Below are 21,861 nucleotides of genomic sequence, written 5' to 3' on the forward strand. Positions count from 1 at the left end.
ACAGAACCAATAGGATATACCTAGCTATACAAACCCGGGTCTCCTGCATTGCAGGTAGATTCTTTACCGCCTGAGCCACCACAGAAGCCCCAGATATATAGAATGAGATTTAACTGACTCATGAGATTATGGAAGCTGAGAAGCCCCATGGTCTTTTATCTGCAAGCTGCAGGCCAAAGAAACCAGTGGCGCTGCTCCAGTCCAAACGTGAAGTCCAGGGGGGCCAATGGTGTTAGTCTCCGTCCAGGTCTGAAGGCCCAAGAGACAACGGTGCTGATTTATGAGAGGAGGAGAAGATGGGAGTAGGAAAGGGCAAATTCTCCCTTCCTCTGCCTGGTTGTTCTGTTTAGAATCTCAATGATTGTATGATGTCTACCAGCATTGGTGAGAGCAGGCTACCTATTCAAATGTGAATCTCATCCAGAAACACCCTCACAGACGACACACCCAGAAAGAATGTTCTACCAACAGCTATCTGGGCATCCCTTGGCCCATTCAAACCGACACATAAAATTATCACACCTGTTTCATGGACTTGAGAATTTAAAGAGTGCTTACTATCTCCAGCACTGGTCTAAGATCTTAACATATGTACTCATTTAATCCTCACGATTACTGAGATCCTAAAATTATCTCCAATTTAAAGAGGAGGACTCTGAGGCACAGAATGGTTTAGGAACTTGTCTAAAGACAAAATAAAAAGCTTGTAAGCAGCAGAGTTTGAAATGAATCCAACCAATCTGGTTATAAAACTATTGTCTTAGTCATGGCTGTGTGCTGCCTTTTTTGAAAATTTGTTTAAAACAGCAACAAACTTGCAAACCCACATTCTAAATGCAAACATGTTCTGTAATAGTCTTCTCACGCTGACCTTCTGCCTATAAAGAGCTGCAGCACCTCTAGTCTGCCATTTAGATGTCCCTAGTGTCCTGTCCTCACAGACTGTGATTACGTATTGATTGACTCAAACATCACTTTGATTTCTATAACTCCAGTTCATCAAAATCCCTTTGTTTGCCACCAGATTTACACCATCTACGATAGTAGACGCTCAGTGTGGGTTCATGACAGAATGAACCTCCTGATTAGAAACTGGAGTGACAGTTTTAGAACTACTGGAAAATTCTTCTGCCTTCAGAGATAAAATTTTGCAAGAGACACTTTAGGTGAATAAAATTAGACAATTAAATTTCCATATTGCAAAGATTTTTTAATCCAATTCTTTACAGCTCATTTTATAAGAAAAAAGCAAAATGAAAATTTGCACTGCTATTATGGATGTGGAAATATTTCATTTCCATTATTCTTGAGCCTCTAAACCAAAATAAGAAAGCAGACCAACTTAGAGGATAATATTTCAAAACATATTTTAAAAATGAGAATTGTGGCCTAGTCATGGGACAGTGGGAGAAGGCAATGGCACCCCACTCCAGTACTCTTGCCTGGAAAATCCCATGGACGGAGGAGCCTGGTAGGCTGCAGTCCATGGGGTCGCTAAGAATCGGACACGACTGAGCGACTTCACTTTCACTTTTCACTTTCATGCACTGGAGAAGGAAATGGCAACCCACTCCAGTGTTCTTGCCTGGAGAATCCCAGGGACAGGAGAGCCTGGTGGGCTTCCGTCTATGGGGTCGCAGAGTCGGACACGACTGAAGTGGCTTAGCAGCAGTAGCAGCAGAAGAAGCATGCTATTGCTGAAATAGATCTCCATTTTCCTTTCACTTTTGAGAAATCCAATTAGTTAGCCCCAAATACAGCACTCTGCATGCTATTTGAAGTGAGTCAAATCCTTTGAAAAAATTTTTTTTATTTTGGACAAACTATGGGAAGCCATTGAAGAAGCAAATGGCAACCCATTCCAGTATTCTTGCCTGGAAAATCCAATGGACAGAGGAGACTGATGGACTGCAGTCCATGGTGTCATAAAGCGTTGGACACAACTGAGCAACTAACACACACACACACAGGAAGCCATTATTTTTTTTTAATTTTTTTTTAATTTTAATTTTATTTTTAAACTTTACATAATTGTATTAGTTTTGCCAAATATCAAAATGAATCCGCCACAGGTATACATGTGTTCCCCATCCTGAACCCTCCTCCCTCCTCCCTCCCAATACCATCCCTCTGGGTTGTCCCAGTGCACTAGCCCCCTTATTAAAAGGACTAAATACTGCATACTAAATTTGGATCAATCTTGATGATTACTTCATAGCTTTTTAAGTGAAGAAATGTGCTCTTTGAATGAGGTTTTTAAAAAAAGAAAAAAAAAATAACAACTGTTCTGGGCAGATGAGACTTACTATTTAAGAACACCAATTAATACTTCTAAAGGAACATTTCAACTCCTCCATAGGAAGAAGACGCCATGTAAACCTTGAACAGACAGCTGCAGATATGTGATGACTTGAGAATTTCTGAAACATCTGTCTACCTCTAAAAGAAGCATACAGTTTTAAAGTCTCAAGACTGGAAAGAATGTAATGGTCAAATACTGTGACCAATCAGCTTGTGTTTTAAGTCCTTTTATCTATATCCCCCAAATGTCCTTTTATCTATATCCCTCAAATGTCACCACCAGCCTATGAATCACACCTCTGATGATAAGAAACTTAGTTATTTCTCAAGCTCTAAGTGCTACACAGTCATCCCTTACAAAGACAAACTTTAATCCAAAACATTTTCTGTATGTTAAGTGTTCTATTCTGTATTATAAGATTCTATATTTGTATCCTCAGAACCTAGAAAAACATAGGTATGCAAGTGCTCAGTGAGGTTGGTTGAATGGAGTTGAAAAAATTTCCTTGGGTTGTATACTATATTGCCATTTAGTTAATTGTGTGTGCATTTTATTTTCCTAACTAGATTGTAAACTCTGTGAGGGATGACGTCTTGTTTTATATATTTTTGTATCCTCTGCCTTCCCTAGTATTATTATATATGTATAATGCCCCTAATAGCTATTTGTTGAATTTAAAATGTGAGTGAATGAATGAATGAATAACTGAATAAATAAACATTATTATTAGGCTATTTCCAGGGACATATTTTTATAGTGCTCTTCAAAATCAGAAACAAAGACATATATTCCATTTCTAAAACTTGAAACAATGACTTCAGTTAGAATTTTCCCATACCTAGAAACTTCTACACAAAGCAGCCTATGAGATAATGTAAGAAGATTGGTTCTTAAACCTTGATTTTTTTTTGCACTTTTCAAATTGAATTGTAGTTAATTTATAATATTGTGAGTTTCAGGTATACAGCAAAGTGATTCAGTTATGTTTCTTTCAGATTATTTCCCATTATAGGTTATTACAAGATATTGACAATAGCTCTCTGTGCTATATATCATTGTTGCTTATCTATTTTCTGTAGGTAGCAATAGTTTGTATCTATTAATCTCATATTCCTTTAATTTACCCTCCCCTTCTCCCCTTTGGTAACCATAAACTTATTTTCTATGTTTGTGAGTCAGTTTCTGTTTTCTATATAGATTAATTTTTATTATTTTTTAGATTCCACATGTAAATGAAATCATATACTATCTGTCTTTTTCTGTCTGACTTTACTCAGTACAGTATTCTCTAGGTTCATCCACAATGTTGCAGACTAGAACTTCATTCTTTCTTATGGCTTAGTAATAGTCTGTTGTGTGTATCTTTCTATATGTATTTATAGATATACATTTATATATGTTTATTTATATATATTTATTTATATGGGGCTTTCAGGTGGCACTATGGTAAAGGATCCACCTGCCAATGCAGGTTAGACATAAGAGATGTGGGTTCGATTGCTGGGTTGGGGAGATCCCCTGGAGGACAGCACAGCAACCTACTCTGGTATTCTTGCCTGGAGAATCCCACGGACAGAAGAGCCTGACAGGCTGCAAGTCCATAGGGTGAGATATGACTGAAGCAACTTAACACACATGTACATTTATCTATATGGGGTTTCCCAGTAGCTCACTGGTAAAGAATCCACCTGCAATGCAGGAGACTTACACAATATATGGGTCTGATCCCTGGGTCTGAGAGATCCCCTGGAGTAGGAAATGGCAACCCAGTCGAGTATTCTTTTTTTTTTTTTTTCTTCCTTCTTTTTTTTAAATTTTATTTTATTTAACTTTACAATATTGTATTGGTTTTTCCATATATCAAAATGAATCTGCCACAGGTATACATGTGTTCCCCAACCTGAACCCTCCTCCCACTTCCCTCCCCATACCATCCCTCTGGGTCATCCCAGTGCACCAGCCCCAAGCATCCAGTATCGTGCATCGAGCCTAGACTGGCGACTCGTTTCATACATGATATTATACATTCAATGCCATTCTCCCAAATCATCCCACCCTCTCCCTCTCCCACAGGGTCCATAAGACTGTTCTATACATCTGTGTCTCTTTTGCTGTCTCATACACAGGGTTATTGTTACCATTTTTCTAAATTCCATATATATGCGTTAGTATACTGTATTGGTGTTTTTCTTTCTGGCTTACTTCACTCTGTATAATGGGCTCCAGTTTCATCCACCTCATTAGAACTGATTCAAATGTATTCTTTTTAATGGCTGAGTAATACTCCATTGTGTATATGTACCACTGCTTTCTTATCCATTCATCTGCTGATGGACATCTAGGTTGCTTCCATGTCCTGGCTATTATAAACAGTGCTGCGATGAACATTGGGGTACACGTGTCTCTTTCAATTCTGGTTTCCTCAGTGTGTATGCCAGCAGTGGGATTGCTGGATCATAAGGCAGTTCTATTTCCAGTTTTTTAAGGAATCTCCACACTGTTCTCCATAGTGGCTGTACTAGTTTGCATTCCCACCAACAGTGTAAGAGGGTTCCCTTTTCTCCACACCCTCTCCAGAATTTATTATTTGTAGTCTTTTGGATCACAGCCATTCTGACTGGTGTGAAATGGTACCTCATAGTGGTTTTGATTTGCATTTCTCTGATAATGAGTGATGTTGAGCATCTTTTCATATGTTTGTTAGCCATCTGTATGTCTTCTTTGGAGAAATGTCTATTTAGTTCTTTGGCCCATTTTTTGATTGGGTCATTTATTTTTCTGGAATTGAGCTGTAGGAGTTGCTTGTATATTTTTGAGATTAGTTGTTTGTCAGTTGCTTCATTTGCTATTATTTTCTCCCATTCTGAAGGCTGTCTTTTCACCTTGCTTATAGTTTCCTTTGTTGTGCAGAAGCTTTTAAGTTTAATTAGGTCCCATTTGTTTATTTTTGCTTTTGTTTCCAATATTCTGGGAGGTGGGTCATAGAGGATCCTGCTGTGATGTATGTCGGAGAGTGTTTTGCCTATGTTCTCCTCTAGGAGTTTTATAGTTTCTGGTCTTACGTTTAGAACCCCAGTCCAGTATTCTTACCTGGAAAATTCCATGGATGAAGGAGCCTGGCAGGCTACAGTCCATGGGATCACAAAGAGTTGGACATGACTGAATGACAGCACACATCTATCTTTATTTATATATATGATGCTGTGAAAGTACTGCACTCAATATGCCAGCAAATTTGGAAACTCAGTAGTGGCCACGGGACTCGAAAAGGTCAGTTTTCATTCCAATCCCAAAGAAAGGCAATGCCAAAGAATGCTCAAACTACTGCACAATTGCACTCATCTCACACGCTAGTAAAGAAATGCTCAAAATTCTCCAAGCCAGGCTTCAGCAATATGTGAACCGTAAACTTCCAGATGTTCAAGCTGGTTTTAGAAAAGGCAGAGGAACGAGAGAGCAAATTGCCAACATCCACTGGATTGTCGAAAAAGCAAGAGAGTTCCAGAAAAGCATCTATTTCTGCTTTATTGACTATGCCAAAGCCTTTGACTGTATGGATCACAAGAAACTGTGGAAAATTCTGAAAGAGATGGGAATACCAGACCACCTGACCTGCCTCTTGAGAAACCTATAGGCAGGTCAGGAGGCAACAGTTAGAACTGGACATGGAACAAAAGTCTGGTTCCAAATAGAAAAAGGAGTACGTCAAGGCTGTATATTGTCACCCTGCTTATTTAACTTATATGCAGAGTACATCATGAGAAATGCTGGGCTGGAAGAAGCACAAGCTGGAATCAAGATTGCCAGGAGAAATATCAACCACCTCAGATATGCAGTTGACACCACCCTTATGGTAGAAAGTGAAGAGGAACTAAAAAGCCTCTTGATGAAAGTGAAAGAGGAGAGTGAAAAAATTGGCTTAAAGCTCAACATTCAGAAAACGAAGATCATGGCATCTGGTCCCATCACTTCATGGCAAATAGATGGGGAAAGAATGGAAACAGTGTCAGACTTTATTTTTTGGGGCTCCAAAATCACTTCAGATGGTGACTGCAGCCATGAAATTAAAAGACGCTTACTCCTTGGAAGGAAAGTTATGACCAACCTAGATGGCATATTGAAAAGCAGAGACGTTACTTTGCCAGCAAAGGTCCATCTAGTCAAGGCTATGGTTTTCCCAGTGGTCATGTATGGATGTGAGAGTTGGACTGTGAAGAAAGCTGAGCACTGAAGAATTGATACTTTTGAACTGTGGTGCTGGAGAAGACTCTTGAGAGTCCCTTGGACTGCAAGGAGATCCAACCAGTCCATTCTAAAGGAGATCATCCCTGGGTGTTCTTTGGAAGGAATGATGCTAAAGCTGAAACTCCAATCCTTTGGCTACCTCATGCAAAGAGTTGACTCCTTGGAAAAGACTCTGATGCTGGGAGGGATTGGAGGCAGGAGGAGAAGGGGACGACAGAGGATGAGATGGCTGGATGGCTTCACTGACTCGATGGATGTGAGTTTGAGTGAACTCCGGGAGTTGGTGATGGACAGGGAGGCCTGGCGTGCTGCAATACATGGGATTGCAAAGAGTCGGACACAACTAAGTGACTGAACTTAACTTATTTGTGTATATAAATATATCTATATACTTTATATATATAGATATATTTATCACATCTTCATAAGACAATCATCTATTGATGGGCACATGGGTTGTGTTCAAGTCTTAACTATCAAAAATAGTTCTGTTATGAACATGTTTCTCTTTAAAGTTTTCATCTTTTCTGTATATCCAGGAGTAGAAATGCTAGATCGTATGGTAGCTTTTTTTTTAAGTTTTTTAAGGTCCTTCTGTACTATTTTCCATAGTGGCTCTACAAATTACATTCCCACTAATAGTGTGGGAGGGTTCCCTTTTCTCCATATCCTCTCCTCTATTTATTATTTGTAAACTTTTTGATGATAGCCATTCTAATCAGTATGAGATGATATCTCACCATGATTTTGATGTTTTCATGTACCTGTTGGCCATCTGCATGTCTTCTTTGGAGAATTATCTATTTAGATCTTTGGCCAGTTTTTAACCATTTTTTTTTTCATACTGACTTCATGAACTGTTTGTATATTAACTCTTTGTTGGTTGCATCATTTTAAAATATTTTCTCATATTCCATAGGTTGTGTTTTCATTTTGTCGATAGTTTCCTTTGTTATACAAATACTTTTAAGTTTGATTAGGTCCCATTTGTTTATTTTTGTTTTTATTTCTTTTGGAGACTGTTCTAAGAAGATATTGCTATGATTTATGTCTGAGAATGTTTTGCCTGTGTTCTCATCCAGCTTTATGATTTCATGTTTTATATTTATGTCTTTAAACTATTTTGAGTTTATTTTTGTATATGGTGTTAGGGAGTGTTCTAATTTTGTTGATTTATCTGTCTAGCTAAGTATTGTTTCCCAACAAGAAAGTCTTTTCTCCATTGTATATTCTTAACTCCTTTGTCATCGATTAATTTATCATAGGTGCATGGGTTTATTTCTGGACTTTACATTCTGTTCCATTGATCTATATGTCTGTTTTTATGCCAGTACCACACTGTTCAAATACTGTAGTTTTGTAGTATAGTCTGAACTCTGAGAGGATTATGCCTCCAGCCTTCTTTTTTTCTCAGGATTGCTTTGGTAATTCTGGGTATTTTGTAGTTCTGTATAAATTTTAGAGTTATTCATTCTAGTACAGAGGGTACTATTGTTGGTATTTTGATAGGTATTATGCTAAATCTGTTGGAGAAGGAAATGGCAACCCACTCCAGTATTATTGCCTGGAGAATACCAGGGACAGGGAAGCCTGGTGGGCTGCTGTCTATGGGGTCACACAGAGTCGGACACAACTGTAGCAACTTAGCAGCAGCATGCTAAATCTGTAGATTGTTTTGGGTAGTATAGCCATTAATATTCTTCCAATCCAAGAGCATAGGAGATCTTTTCATTTCTTTGCATCAATTTCAGTTTCCTTTGTGAATATTTTATAGTTTTCAGCAAATAAGTCTTTAACTTCATTGGTTAAATTTATCCCTAGGAATTTTTTTTATTTACTCACAGAAATTTTTTATGTGATTCTAAACAGGATTGGTTTTTCTTTGTCTTTCTGATAATTCATTGTTGTGTCAAAACTGTAATTGACTTCTGTATATTTATCTTGTACCCAAGTATCTCCTTTTTAAACTCAGCATCCAGTAGAATGGTGAAATATATTTCATTATTTATTCTTTCAGTGAATTACTCTTGTTCTTTTAATTGGGAATAATTCCTCTGCTTTTTCACTGTACTTAGCTTTCTCTGTCTCTATAAATTTAAGAGAAACAGTTATCTATTATGATCCTGAAGGGGTGTTTTTATGTGAGAGCTTCCCTGTGTAGAATGTGCAAGTCTAGTATTTTTGGTTCGAGTTCTGGTTTTGGTGTGGATGCCAGCCACGTTTTTCCTCAGACTGTGCCAGCCCTTATCCCCTTGGTAAGAAGTGTGAGTAGTGTTGTGTTACGCAAAGCTTATGCTGGATATGGGGCAGAGCCTCCTCTCTGCTCCATGGCTGTCAGAGCAGGGTCTGCTACACAGTTGCTAGAGTAGAAGCCCTGAGGATCAAGTCTGATCAGACTCCACTGGCCCTGAGTGAGTGCCCTGCCCCAAACTTAGTCCTTGATTTTCGAAGCTGACTGTCTCCTTCTTAGGAGTATGCAGTTGTCTTTTTTTTTTTAATTTTTAAAATTTTACGAATGCAGGGTTTTTTTAAAACACATAGTTCAATAGAATTCAAAGACTTCTGTATATCTCATATTGTGTATTATTTTGAATCTATAAATAGATTTCAAACTCATTTAAAGACAAACCAGATTTACATCTCTTATGAGATTTTCACATCTTTTTTGTACTCAGGGGAAACGGTGAATATGAAAATGAGCTATTGACACTAAATGGAACCAATATATATGATGTAGAGTGTAAAAATCAATAAAAGAACTTTCAGAAAAATAAGTATACATCTTTGGTTAAAAGGTTTATGAAAACTCAGAAATTGGCACATAATTATATGTATTTCCAACTTTGTCTCTAGTTTGGCTTGATGAAATAGTATATGTACAAAGTATGCCTTTGTTCAAATTCTGAAACTACTGCAAAGTAACACTGTGGCGTTGGACAAGTTACTAAGCCTATTTGTGCCCAAGTTGCCTCCATGTGTATAGGATTTTTTTGATAACTAATACACATACAGTATTTAGCACAGTGTAAGTGATCCATAATTATAAGTTGTTATTATTAATATGCTCACAAATAAATAAGGCATAGCTGTTGAATAAACAAATGATTTTAAAACACAATTGCTATGATTTATGAAGTCAGAAGGAGTATACACTTTCAAATCTGTCATTTTATGTAACTGTTTAATTATTCAGGAAATGCTGCCTTAACTCAAAAATAATTTTGGAACTCATCTTTTGAAATTGCTGTCGAACTACTTTATGAGTCATTTTAGGAAATAATACAGAATCTTAAAATCACATTTTACTTATTTTTAAAAGTTGTAGTACCCCACTGTATTATTCGACTTACAAGATTTGGTTATGAATGACTGAGATGTTTACAGAAATCTAACCATTTGCCAAGGGAGAAATATTTTTCCACTATTGGGAATAGTTAAAACAAGATTCTGAAAATGCAAAAGATAATTGCAAAAGGTATTTTATATAATGGCATTACTACTGAATTCAGTGGTTGCTTCCAGCTAGGTTGGCATCTAGTTTCAGACATCTTTGTATCCTCTATATCACTCAAAGGATTTGTGAAAGTGAATCCCTAGAGAAAGGAATGGCTGCTCTCTCCAGTATTCCTGCCTAGAGAATTCCGCTGACAGAGGAGCCTGGTGGGCTACAGTCCACGGGGTTTCAAAGAGTCAGACATGACTGAGTGACTTGAACTCACTTCATACTTACCGTCATTTTTTAATTGTTTTCTGGCTGTTTTTGTAGTTCTTCTCTGTTCCTGTTTTCTTTTGATTTATTTCATTGTGGTTTGATGGATTTCTTTGACATTATGTTTGGATTACTTTCTCTTTATTTTTTGAGTTTCAGTTGTAGGTTTGTGGTTACTATGAAGTTTGTATGTTTCAGCCTGTATATTAGTCATCTTTTTTAAGCTAATAGTCCCTTGAGTTCCAAAGCATTTTTAAAAATGCATTTTTTGCTCCTCTCATTATCACATTTTGTTTTTGATGTCATGTTTTACGTACTTTTATTTTGTGTATTTTGTAACGACTTACTGGAATGTCTCTGTTACACTAACTTATCTTTTAGTCTTCATTCTAACTTTTTAAGTGGCTAAACTAATGCCTTTACTATACATTTGCCTGTACCAGTGAGAATCTTCCTTTTGTATATTTTCTTATTTCTAACTGTGGCTTTTTCTTTTCTTCTTAAAGAGAATGTTAATGTTTCCTGTAAGGTCAGTTTTCAGTTCAGTTCAGCCATTCAGTCATGTCCAACTCTTTGCAGCTCCAAGGACTGCAGCACACCAGGCTTCCCTGTCCATCACCAACTCTTGGCTCTTGCTCAAACTCATGTTCATTGAATCAGTGATGTCATCCAACCATCTCATCCTCTGTCATCCCCTTCTCCTCCTGCCTTCAATCTTTCCCAGCATCAGGGTCTTTTCAGATGAGTCAGTTCTTCGCATCAGGTGGCCAAAGTATCGGAGTTTCAGCTTCAGTATCAGCCCCTCCAATGAATATTCAAGACTAATTTCCTTTAGGATAGACTACTTGGATCTCCTTGTAGTCCAAAGGACTCTCAAGAGTCTTCTCCAGGATGACAGTTCAAAAGCATCAATTCTTTGGCACTCAGCTTTCTTTATAGTCCAAATCTCACATCCATACACGACTACTGGAAAAACCATAGCTTTGCATAGATGGACTTTTGTCAGCAAAGTAATGTCGCTGCTTTTTAATATGCTGTCCAGGTTGGTCATAGCTTTTCTTCCAAGGAGCAAGCGTCTTTTAATTTCATGGCTGCAGTCACCATCTGCAGTGATTTTGGAGCCCCCCAAAATAAAGTCTAACACTATTTCCATTGTTTTCCTATCTGTTTACCCTGAAGTGATAGGACAAGATGCCATGATCTTTGTTTTTTGAATATTGAGTTTTAAGCCAGCTTTTTCACTCTCCTCTTTAACTTTCATCAAGAGGCTCTTCAGTTCCTCTTCACTTTCTGCCGTAACACTGGTCTCATCTAGTTATCAGAGAATATTGATGTTTCTCCCAGCAATATTGATACCAGCTTGTGCTTCATCCGCCTGGCATTTCGCATGATGTACTCTGCATATAAGTTAAATAAGCAGGGTGACAGTATACAGCCTTGACGTACTCCTTTTCCAATTTGGAGCCAATCTGTTGTTCCATGTCCAGTTTTAATTGTTGCTTATTGACCTGCATACAGATTTCTCAGGAGGCAGGTCAGGTGGTCTGGTATTCCCATCTCATTAAGAACTTTCCACAGTTTGTTGTGATCCACAAAAAGTCAAAGGCTTTGGCGTAGTCAATAAAGCAGAAGTAGATGTTTTTCTGGAACTCTCTTACTTTCTTGATGATTCAACAGATGTTGGCAATGTGATCTCTGGTTCCTCTGCCTTTTCTAAATCCAGCTTGAACATTGGAAGTTCATGGTTCACTTAGTGCTAAAACGTGGGTTGGGGAATTTTGAGCATTACTTTACTAGCATGTGAGATGAGTGCAATTGTGCAGTAGTTTTAACATTCTTTGGCTTGCCTTTCTTTGGGATTGGAATGAAAACTGACCTTTTCCAGTGCTGTGGTCACTGCTGAATTTTCCAACTTTGCTGGCATACTGAGTGCAGCACTTTCACAGCATCATCTTTTAGGATTTGAAATCGCTCAACTGGAATTCTGTCACCTCCACTAGCTTTGTTTGTAGTGATGCCTCCTAAGGCCCACTTGACTTCATATTCTGGGTTGTCTGGCTCTAGTCCAGTGATCACACCATCCTGGTTATCTAGGTCATGAAGATCTTTCTTGTATAGTTCTGTGTATTCTTGCCACCTCTTCTTAATATTTTCTGCTTCTGTTCGGTCCATCCAATTTCTGTCCTTTATTGTGCCTATCTTTGCATGAAATATTCCCTTGGTATCTCTCAATTTCTTAAAGAGATCTCTAGTCTTTCCCATTCTATTGTTTTCCTCTATTCCTTTGCACTGATCACTAAGAAAGGCTACATTCAGATGCTTATATCTTTCCTTTTCTCCTTTGCCTTTAGCTTCTCTTTTTTTCTCAGCTATTTCTCAGTAGGGCCTCCTCAGACAACTATTTTGCCTTTCTTTTTTGGGGGGTGGTCTTGATCACTGCCTACTGTACACTGTCACGAACCTCCATCTATAGTTCGTCAGGCACTCTTTCTGATCTAATCCCTTGAATCTATTTGTCACTTCCACCGTATAATCATAAGGGATTTGATTTAGGTCATACCTGAATGGTCTAGTGGTTTTCCCTACTTTCTTCAATTTAAGTCTGAACTTGGCAATAAAGAGTTCATGATCTGAGCCACAGTCAGCTCCCAGTCTTGTTTTTGCTGACTGTATAGAGCTTTTCCATCTTTGGCTGCAAAGAATATAATCGGTCTGATTTCGGTATTGACCATCTGGTGATGTCCATGTGTAGAGTCATCTCTTGTGTTGTTGGAAGAGGGTGTTTGCTATTCCCAGTGAGTTCTCTTGACAAAACTCTGTTAGCCTTTGCCCTGCTTCATTTTGTACTCCAAGGCCAAATTTGCATGTTACTCCAGGTAGCTCTTGACTTCCTATTTTTGCATTCCAGTCCCCTATGATAAAAAGGACATCTTTTTGGGTGTTAGTTTTAGAAGGTCTTGTAGATCTTCATAGAACCGTTCAACTTCAGCTTCTTCAGTGTTACTGGTCAGGGCATATACCTGGATTACTGTGCTATTGAATGGTTTGTCTTGGAAACAAACAGAGATCATTCTGTCATTTTTGAGATTGCACCCAAGTACTGCATTTCAGACTCTTTTGTTAACTATGAGGGTTATTCCATTTCTTCTAAGGGATTCTTACCCACAATAGTAGATATAATGGTGATCTGAGTTAAATTTGCCTATTCCAGTCCATTTTAGTTCACTGATTCCTAAAATGTTGATGTTCACTCTTGCCATCTCTTTTGACCACTTCCAACTTACCTTGATTCATTCACCTGCCATTCCAGGTTCCTATGCAATATTATTCTTTACAGCATTGGCCTTTACTTCCATCACCAGTCACATCCACAACTGGGCGTTGTTTTTGCTTTCGCACTGTCTCTTCATTCTTTCTGGAGTCATTTCTCCACTCTTGTCCAGTAGCATATTGGACATCTACCAACCTGGGGAGTTCATCTTTCAGTGTCCTATCTTTTTGCCTTTTCATACTGTTCATGGGGTTCTCAAGGCAAGAATACTGAAGTGGTTTGCCATTCCCCTCTCCAGTGGACCATGTTTTGTCAGAACTCTCCACTGTGACCCATCCATCTTGAGTGGCCCTATATGGCTTGCCCATAGTTTCATTGAGTTAGACAAGGTTGTGGTCATGTGATCAGTTTGATCAGTTTTCTGTAATCATGGCTTTCATTCTGTCAGCACTCTGAGGGACAAGGATAAGAGGCTTATGGAAGCTCCCTGATGGGAGAGACTGACTGTGGGGGAAACTGGGTCTTGTTTAGTGGTGTTAAACTCCTTAGATTTTGCTTGTCTGGGAAACTCCTTATCTCTTCTTCAATTTTTAAAAACAACCTTCCATATATAAAGTACTCTAAATTGTGAGGTTCCCTCCTCCTTGTTTAGCACTTTATATAGATCTTGCTACTCCCTTCTGCAAAATAATTTTCTTTTGAAAAAGTAATTGAAAATCTTATGAGGTTTCTGAAAGTGATTAGCTGTTTTTCTCTTATTTAGATTTCTCTCTTTATCTTTGCCTTTTGTATAATATGTCTAAGTATGAATGTCTTTGGATTCATTTGACTGGGACTCTGTGCTTCTTATGACAGAGTGTCTGTTTCTTTAACGAGGTTGAGAAAGTTTTCAGCCACTTTTTCTTCAAATAAGTTTCCTGATCTTTTCTTTCTTCTCCTTCTGGGACCCTTACAATGTACTGTTAGTATGCTTGATGTTGTCTTGCAGGCCCCTTAAACTTTCCTCATGTTTAAAAAACTTATTATTTTATAGTATATTGTAGTATAGCTGATTAACAATGTTGTGATTGTTTCAGGTAGACAGCAAAGAGACTCAACCATACATATACACGTTTCCATTCTCCCTAAACTCCTCTCCCATCCAGGCTGCCACATAACATTGAGCAGAGTTTCCTGTGTTATACAGTAGGTCATTGTTGGTAATCCATTTTGAATATAGCAGAGTGTACGTGTCGATCCCTAACTACCTCTTCCCCGCATTTCCCACCTCCTACCCCACACCCCGGCAACCATAAATTCATTCTCTAAGTCTGTTTCTGTTTTGTAAATAAGTTCATTTGTATCATTATTTTTAGATTTTGCATATAAGGGATGTCATATGATACTTCTCCTTCTGACTTACTTCCCTCAGCATGACAATCTCTAGGTCCATTCATGTTGCTGCAAGTAGCATTATCTCATTCTTTTTAATGGCTGAGTAATATTCCATTCTATATATGTACCACATCTTCTTTATCCATTCTTCTGTCAATGGACATTTAGATTGCTTCCATGTCTTGGCTATTGTAAACAGTGATGCAATGACCATTGGGGTGTATGTATACTTTTGGACCATGTGTTTCTCTGGGCATATGACCAGGAGTTGGATTACAGGGTCATATGGTAGCTCTCTTTTTAGGTTTTTTAAGGACCCTCCATACTGTTATTCATTTGTAAAACTTCTTTCTTCTTTTTGATGTTCTGATTGGATGATTTCAAATAATCTATCTTCCACATCTTTTCCCCATTCTTTTGCATCATCTAATCTGCTATTGATTTCCTTTGGTGTATTTTTTATTTCATTTATTGCATTCTTCAGTTCTGATTGATTCTTTCTTAAATTTTCTGTGTCTCAAAGTTCTCACTGAGTTCCTCAATTCTTCTCCCAAATTGGGTGAGCTTTTATATGACCATTGCTTTCAACTCTTTATTTTGTAAATCACTTACCTACATTTCTATAGGGCTTTTTTTCTGGGATTTTATTTTGTTCTTTTGCTTGGAAAATATTTTTCTGTCTGCTTTTTTTTTTTTTTTTTGACTTTTGTTTTTGTTTCTATGAACTAGGTAAAATAGCTATCTTCCCTGGTCTTAAAAGAGTACCGTTATGCGAGACTGTCCATTGTGTAGACCGCTTACACATAGCAGCTTTAGTAGGGTGGCTAGAGCTGGAGTGGGTACAAGCCAGAGGCAACATGTAGAGAATACTGGGCTAAGGTGCCTTGAGGGGCAGCTGGAGTTAGAGTGGGCTTGGCCATGAGCATAGTCTTTGATTTGTTTCTGTCACCACAATTTTGTCTTTTCTAAAACTGTATATAAATGGAATTTTATAGCATTTAGTAAGTCTGATGTTAAAGTTCATGCTCTTTACCTGTGCCGAATGCCTCTCATTTGGAGAAGGAAATGGCAACCCACTCCAGTATTCTTGACTGGAGAATCCCATAGACAGAGGAGCCTGATGGGCTACTGTCCATAGGGTCACACAGAGTTGGACAGGACTGAAGTGACTTAGCATGCATGCATGCATTGGAGAAGGAAATGGCAACCCACTCCAGTGTTCTTGCCTGGAGAATCCCAGGGACGGGGGAGCCTGATGGGCTGCCGTCTATGGGGTCGCACAGAGTTGGACATGACTGAAGCGACTTAGCAGCAGCAGCAGCAGCAGCATTGCCTCTCATTAAAAATAATAATAATAAAGAAAATGATGAAGTGGAGAGGAAGGGCAGGAAGAATGGAGGTAGAAAACTATAAGGAGTTAGAAGACATTTTCTGAATGCCACTTCATTCTAAAAGTTCAGAAAAATAAATTCACATGAAATAAGCAATATTCTTGGTACCAAAACTTATAATGAGTTGTCAAATAGTAAAAGGAAAATAATATCAAATAAACAGGATGTTACATTATTTTTTGCTCTTTAGTGGTTTAATTTTGGCAAAATCAGTATACCCAAGCAAATGACACAAGAACAATTAAAATGAAAACTAGCACTTAGACAAAATCACTGAAAATGATAGAGTACAAAAGAATTAGTGTGGTAGATTTCCTACTGAGGTGTGTTCTGAGCCAGATTTTGAAAGAAGTGATTGACTACATTGGCAGAAGCAATACTACAGATGGGAAAGAATTTCACGAGCAAAAACCCGGAATCGTGAAATAGTAAACATGAGAAAATAATATTGATTTTCCTATTATGTATATTTCTTAGCAAAGTCTTGAAGTGACACTTAACATCTAACACAAATTATTGCTTTTCCCTGGAAGCTTTCCTTTCAGCTCATCCCAGATTGAAAGCTGTAATCATGGGAGATGTTTTAGTCTATGCCTCATTAAGTAGCATCCCTGCTTTGACTCCCAGCAGCTTAGGGTGCTCAACTACACAGTTCCTGAGTGCAGGAATCATATATCTTTTCTTCTGCTTCCAGAAGTCTAGTGCATTTTAGGACATATAGCAAGCAAAAAATAAGACAAAATTTTGATATATTGATAAACTTAGGGACTTCCCTGGCAGTCCAGGTTCACACTCCGTGTTTCCACTGTAGGGAGTGTGAGTTCAATAACTGTTCAGGGAATGAAGATGACACAGCCATGTGGTGTTCCGTTCAGTTCACTTTAGTCACTTAGTCGTGTCCGACTCTTTGTGACACCATGGACTGCAGCACGCCAGGCCTCCCTGTCCATTGCCAACTCCCGGAGTTTACTCAAACTCATGTCCATTGAGTCAGTGATGCCATCCAACCATCTCATCCTCTGTCGCCCCCTTCTCCTCCTGCCTTCAACCTTTCCTAGCATCAGGGTCTTTTCAAGAGTCAGTTCATCGCATCAGGTGGCCAAAGTATTGGAGTTTCAGCTTCAACGTCAGTCCTACCAATGAACACCCAGGACTGATCTCCTTTAGGATGGACTGGTTGGATCTCCTTAGGACTCTCCAAGAGACTCTCAAAAGTCTTCTCCAACGCCACAGTTCAAAAGCATCAGTTCTCTGGCACTCAGCTTTCTTTATGGTCCACCTCTCACATATATACATGACTACTGGAAAAGCCATAGCTTTGACTAGACAGACCTGGGTTGGCAAAGTAATGTCTCTGCTTTTCAATATGCTGTCTAGGTTGGTTATAACTTTTCTACCAAGGAGCAAATGTCTTTTAATTTCATGGCTGCAGTCACCATCTGCAGTGATTTTGGAGCCCCAAAAAATAAAGTCTGACACTGTTTCCACTGTTTCCTCATCTATTTCCCATGAAGTGATGGGACCAGATGCCATGATTTTAGTTTTCTTAATGTTGAGTTTTAAGCCAACTTTTTCACTCTCCTCTTTCACTTTCATCAAGAGCCTCTTTAGTTCTTCACTTATTGCCATAACAGTGGTGTCATCTGCATATCTAAGGTGATTGATATTTCTCCCGGCAATCTTGATTCCAGCTTGTGCTTCTTCCAGCCCAGCATTTCTCATGATGTACTCTGCATAGAAGTTAGGGTGACAATACACAGCCTTGACGAACTCTTTTCCCTATTTGCAATCAGTGTGTTGTTCCATGTCCAGTTCTAACTGTTTCCTGACCTGCATACAGATTTCTCAGGAGGCAGGTCAGGTGGTCTGGTATTCCCATTGCTTTAAGAATTTTCTAGAGTCTGTTGTGGTCCACACAATCAAAGGCTTTGGCATAGTCAATAAAGCAGAAATAGATGTTTTTCTGGAAATCTCTGCTTTTTCAATAATCCAACAAATGTTGGCAATTTGATCTCTGGTTCCTCTGCCTTTTCTAAAACCAGCTTGAACATCTGGAAGTTCATGGTTCATATATTGCTGAAGCCTGGCTTGGAGAATTTTGAGCAGTCCTTTACTAGCATTGAGATGAGTGCAGTTGTGTAGTTTGAGCATTCTTTGGCATTGCCTTTCTTTGGGATTGGAGTGAAAACTGACCTTTTCCAGTGCTGTGGCCACTGCTGAGTTTTCCAAGTTTGCTGGCATATTGAGTGGAGCACTTTCGCAGCATCATCTTTTAGGATTTGAAATCGCTCAACTGGAATTCCATCACCTCCATGAGCTTTGTTTGTAGGGATGCTTCCTAAGGCCACATGGTGTTGCCACAAATAAATAAATAAAATCCAAAACTTACTTCCAAAAGTAGTAATAGCATGTTACTCTTTGAGCAAACACATCTCTTCTTGAAGTAGTTTACTTAATCCTATGGTAAATCATCAGAATGACATTGCCTTTGTACTTTTCCATTTAGGAAAATGATTCTTTTCTCTTCTTCTCCCCTCACCACATTCCCCAGGGACCAGGAAGCCGTGGAGTCAGTTTGTTTGTTGAAAGCATTTTCTTAGTAAAAGCCTGGACTGTAAGAGCATCAAGAAAAGAGCACATTTGTACATATGGGTGGGGAGAAGATGGGTGGATTCAAAATGGAAAGTTTTGGCCTTTTTGCCCTTACCCCTCTGTTAATCTGTTTAAAGTGAAAGAATGTATCTGTGAAGTGGGTCCAGCTAAACTGTAAGCCCCAGAATTGTCCCCATGCTGCTGCTGCTGCTGCTGCTAAGTCGCTTCAGTCGTGTCTGACTCTGTGCGACCCCATAGATGGCAGCCCACCAGGCTCCCCCGTCCCTGGGATTCTCCAGGCAAGAACACTGGAGTGGGTTGCCATTTCCTTCTCCAATGCATGAAAGTGAAAAGTGAAAGTGAAGTCGCTCAGCCATGTCCAACTCTTCGCGCCCCATGAACTGCAGCCTACCAGGCTCCTCCATCCTTGAGATTTTCTAGGCAAGAGTACTGGAGTGGGGTGCCATCACCTTCTCCAATTGTCCCCATAGGTAAGTGCAAAATAAACACTCTTCTTTGCGTGTTCGGTGGTCACTGGTTGCTCTCATGTCAGAGCTTTACAAGTTGAACTTTCTCTAACCTTGAAGCCCATGGAGTAAATTGTGTCCAACTGAGCCTAGCTGCAGCTTTCTTCACTTCTTTTGGTATTTCTGTTTAACCTGATTTTCCTTTTTTATCATTATTTATTCCCATTTATTTGATCCAAGTTTCCTAGGAGTTATTGGTTTAAAAGACCTATTGGAACAACTTTGAATAACATTTAATAACTCTGCTCTCTGGAGTCACCAAACCACTGGCTTGTTTCTTTAGATCAGACTAATTAAGTTGCCATAAAAGGGTTGTATTCTATTCCTGTATTTTCTTACTTCTGTCCTTATAATTTTCATTGTCAAATAGTTTAATCAGGGTTTATTTGCCACTCTTCACAGAAGCGCACACAGGGAACACATAGACATTTTTCCCAATAAGGGATTTTCCACATCTCGCATTTCGTTCAGGACAGTTTCATTCTCCGTTGTGTTCAGAGCTCTGAACACAATAATGAGCTTAACGACTCATTATTACCATCAACTCCCACAAATACAATTAGTAAATTGTATTTTAAGAACTCCATAGAAATGCAAATCACATATTCAATCTAATTTTGAGTTAAAAACAAGATGTTTTTCTTTATTGCAACTCTTTGCCTTTGATACAAGATCATTAGTTACCATTGGGGATATTTCATTCTACTCAGCATTATTCCCTGACCCAGAACATCTAAAAAATGTAGCTAGTATCAGATATCTATGTAATATATTAAAATATTCCTTTGATAAATAGTATTTTCTTTTTTAAATACTTACGTGTTTATTTCCGGTTGCATTGGTCTCCATTGCTGTGTGCAGTCTTCCCCTAGTTGCAGCCATCGGGACTACTCTTCATTGCAGAGCACGGACTTCTCATTGTGGTGGCTTCAGTTGCTGAGGAGCACAGGCTCTAGAGAATGGGGGCTCTAATAGTTGCAGCGCACTGGCTTACTAACTCCACAGCATGTGGAATCTTCCCAAACCAAGGGTTGAACCCGTGTCCCCCATATTGGAAAGAGGATTCTTAACCACTGAACCACCAAGGAAATCTAATAAACAGTCATTTCAATTCTTCAGACATATGGCATTACACAGACCCCCCCACCTCACTTTTCCTGGAATAACATGTGTATTTTTTTTTTTTATCTTATATAATATTACTGAAGTCCAAACATGGTTACCTGAGAAAAACCCCAGAAATGGGTTTGGAAGATGGTGTTTACTCTGCTTTTTTAGAAGCAAATGAAATAGACTTACTATCCATGGAAGTTCTCCTCTCAGTTAATGAGGAATGATTTCAGTGTTCCTGTATCCATGTAGCTAAGGATAGCATGGCAGAAACAGCAATTCAACTGAAAAGAAACATGTAATTCAAAGCATTTTTTCAGCTTCTTCCCGAAAATAGGAAGCTCTACCTTGACTGCCCGAAACAAGGAAATATTTTTCTTAAACTATTGAGTGCCACATCTTAAGATTCTCTATGCTAAGTTTATAATTTTGAATGCCAAATGTTAAAAGGAACTTAGAGGTCCTATCTCTTCTAGTTTACCATTCTCTTTTACTGATGAAAATTGAGGCACAGAAAGGTTCAGTCACGAGTAGTCATATAAAGGCAAATTTAAAGGAAGAACTATATTCTGGCTCCTAATTCATTGCTTTTTTTCTCTGACCCTATCACTCATCCAATAACCAGCTCCTTATCTGTAGATCCTCTCACAACAATAGAATATTAAACCAGTTTATCTGGAACAAATGTCTTAAGAGCTCTACCTCATCACCATAAACTCAAAGCCTTTTTTCAAAGTAATGTTTTAGCAGTTTTAGGCACAGAAGAGTTAGAAAAGCCCAAAGACATGCTTTCTATCCTTGGTTCCATTACTTATTAGCTGTTTGACCCCAGGCCATTGATTTAACTTCTGTGAGCCTAGTTGCTTTATCTGTAAAATGAGGTGAAAATTTTGGCCTCTTCCTTCCTTTCTCCTAATACTTTAAAAGTGTTATATACATTGAGCCATCCACATACCGAGCATTATGATGAGCACTTTACATGCAATATTATTTCATATTCAAGGAAACACTATTTATGTAGAAGAAAAGCTTCCCTCACACAAAGGTGCTAGGAACATAAATTGATAAATGTATGGGATGCAATTATGTGGCTCAGTATGTGGGTGTTTCTCTTCTCTCATCCTAAGTAATGCGTATGTAATTTTCCTTGACCTCACTCAGTCAACAGAGATTGAACATCTATTGTGTACTCATTGCTGTGATGGGTACTATAAATGTTACATGAGCAATGGTTCTTGATCTCAAGAAGCTATAACATAATTGATGATGTGGACTTAGTATATGAACCAATTAAAGAACAGATTCACACAAAAATGTGAGGTAATGGTTATAGTTAGTAT

This window comes from Bos mutus, chromosome 5 (genome assembly GCF_027580195.1).
Source record: "Bos mutus isolate GX-2022 chromosome 5, NWIPB_WYAK_1.1, whole genome shotgun sequence".
Lineage (NCBI taxonomy): Eukaryota > Metazoa > Chordata > Mammalia > Artiodactyla > Bovidae > Bos > Bos mutus.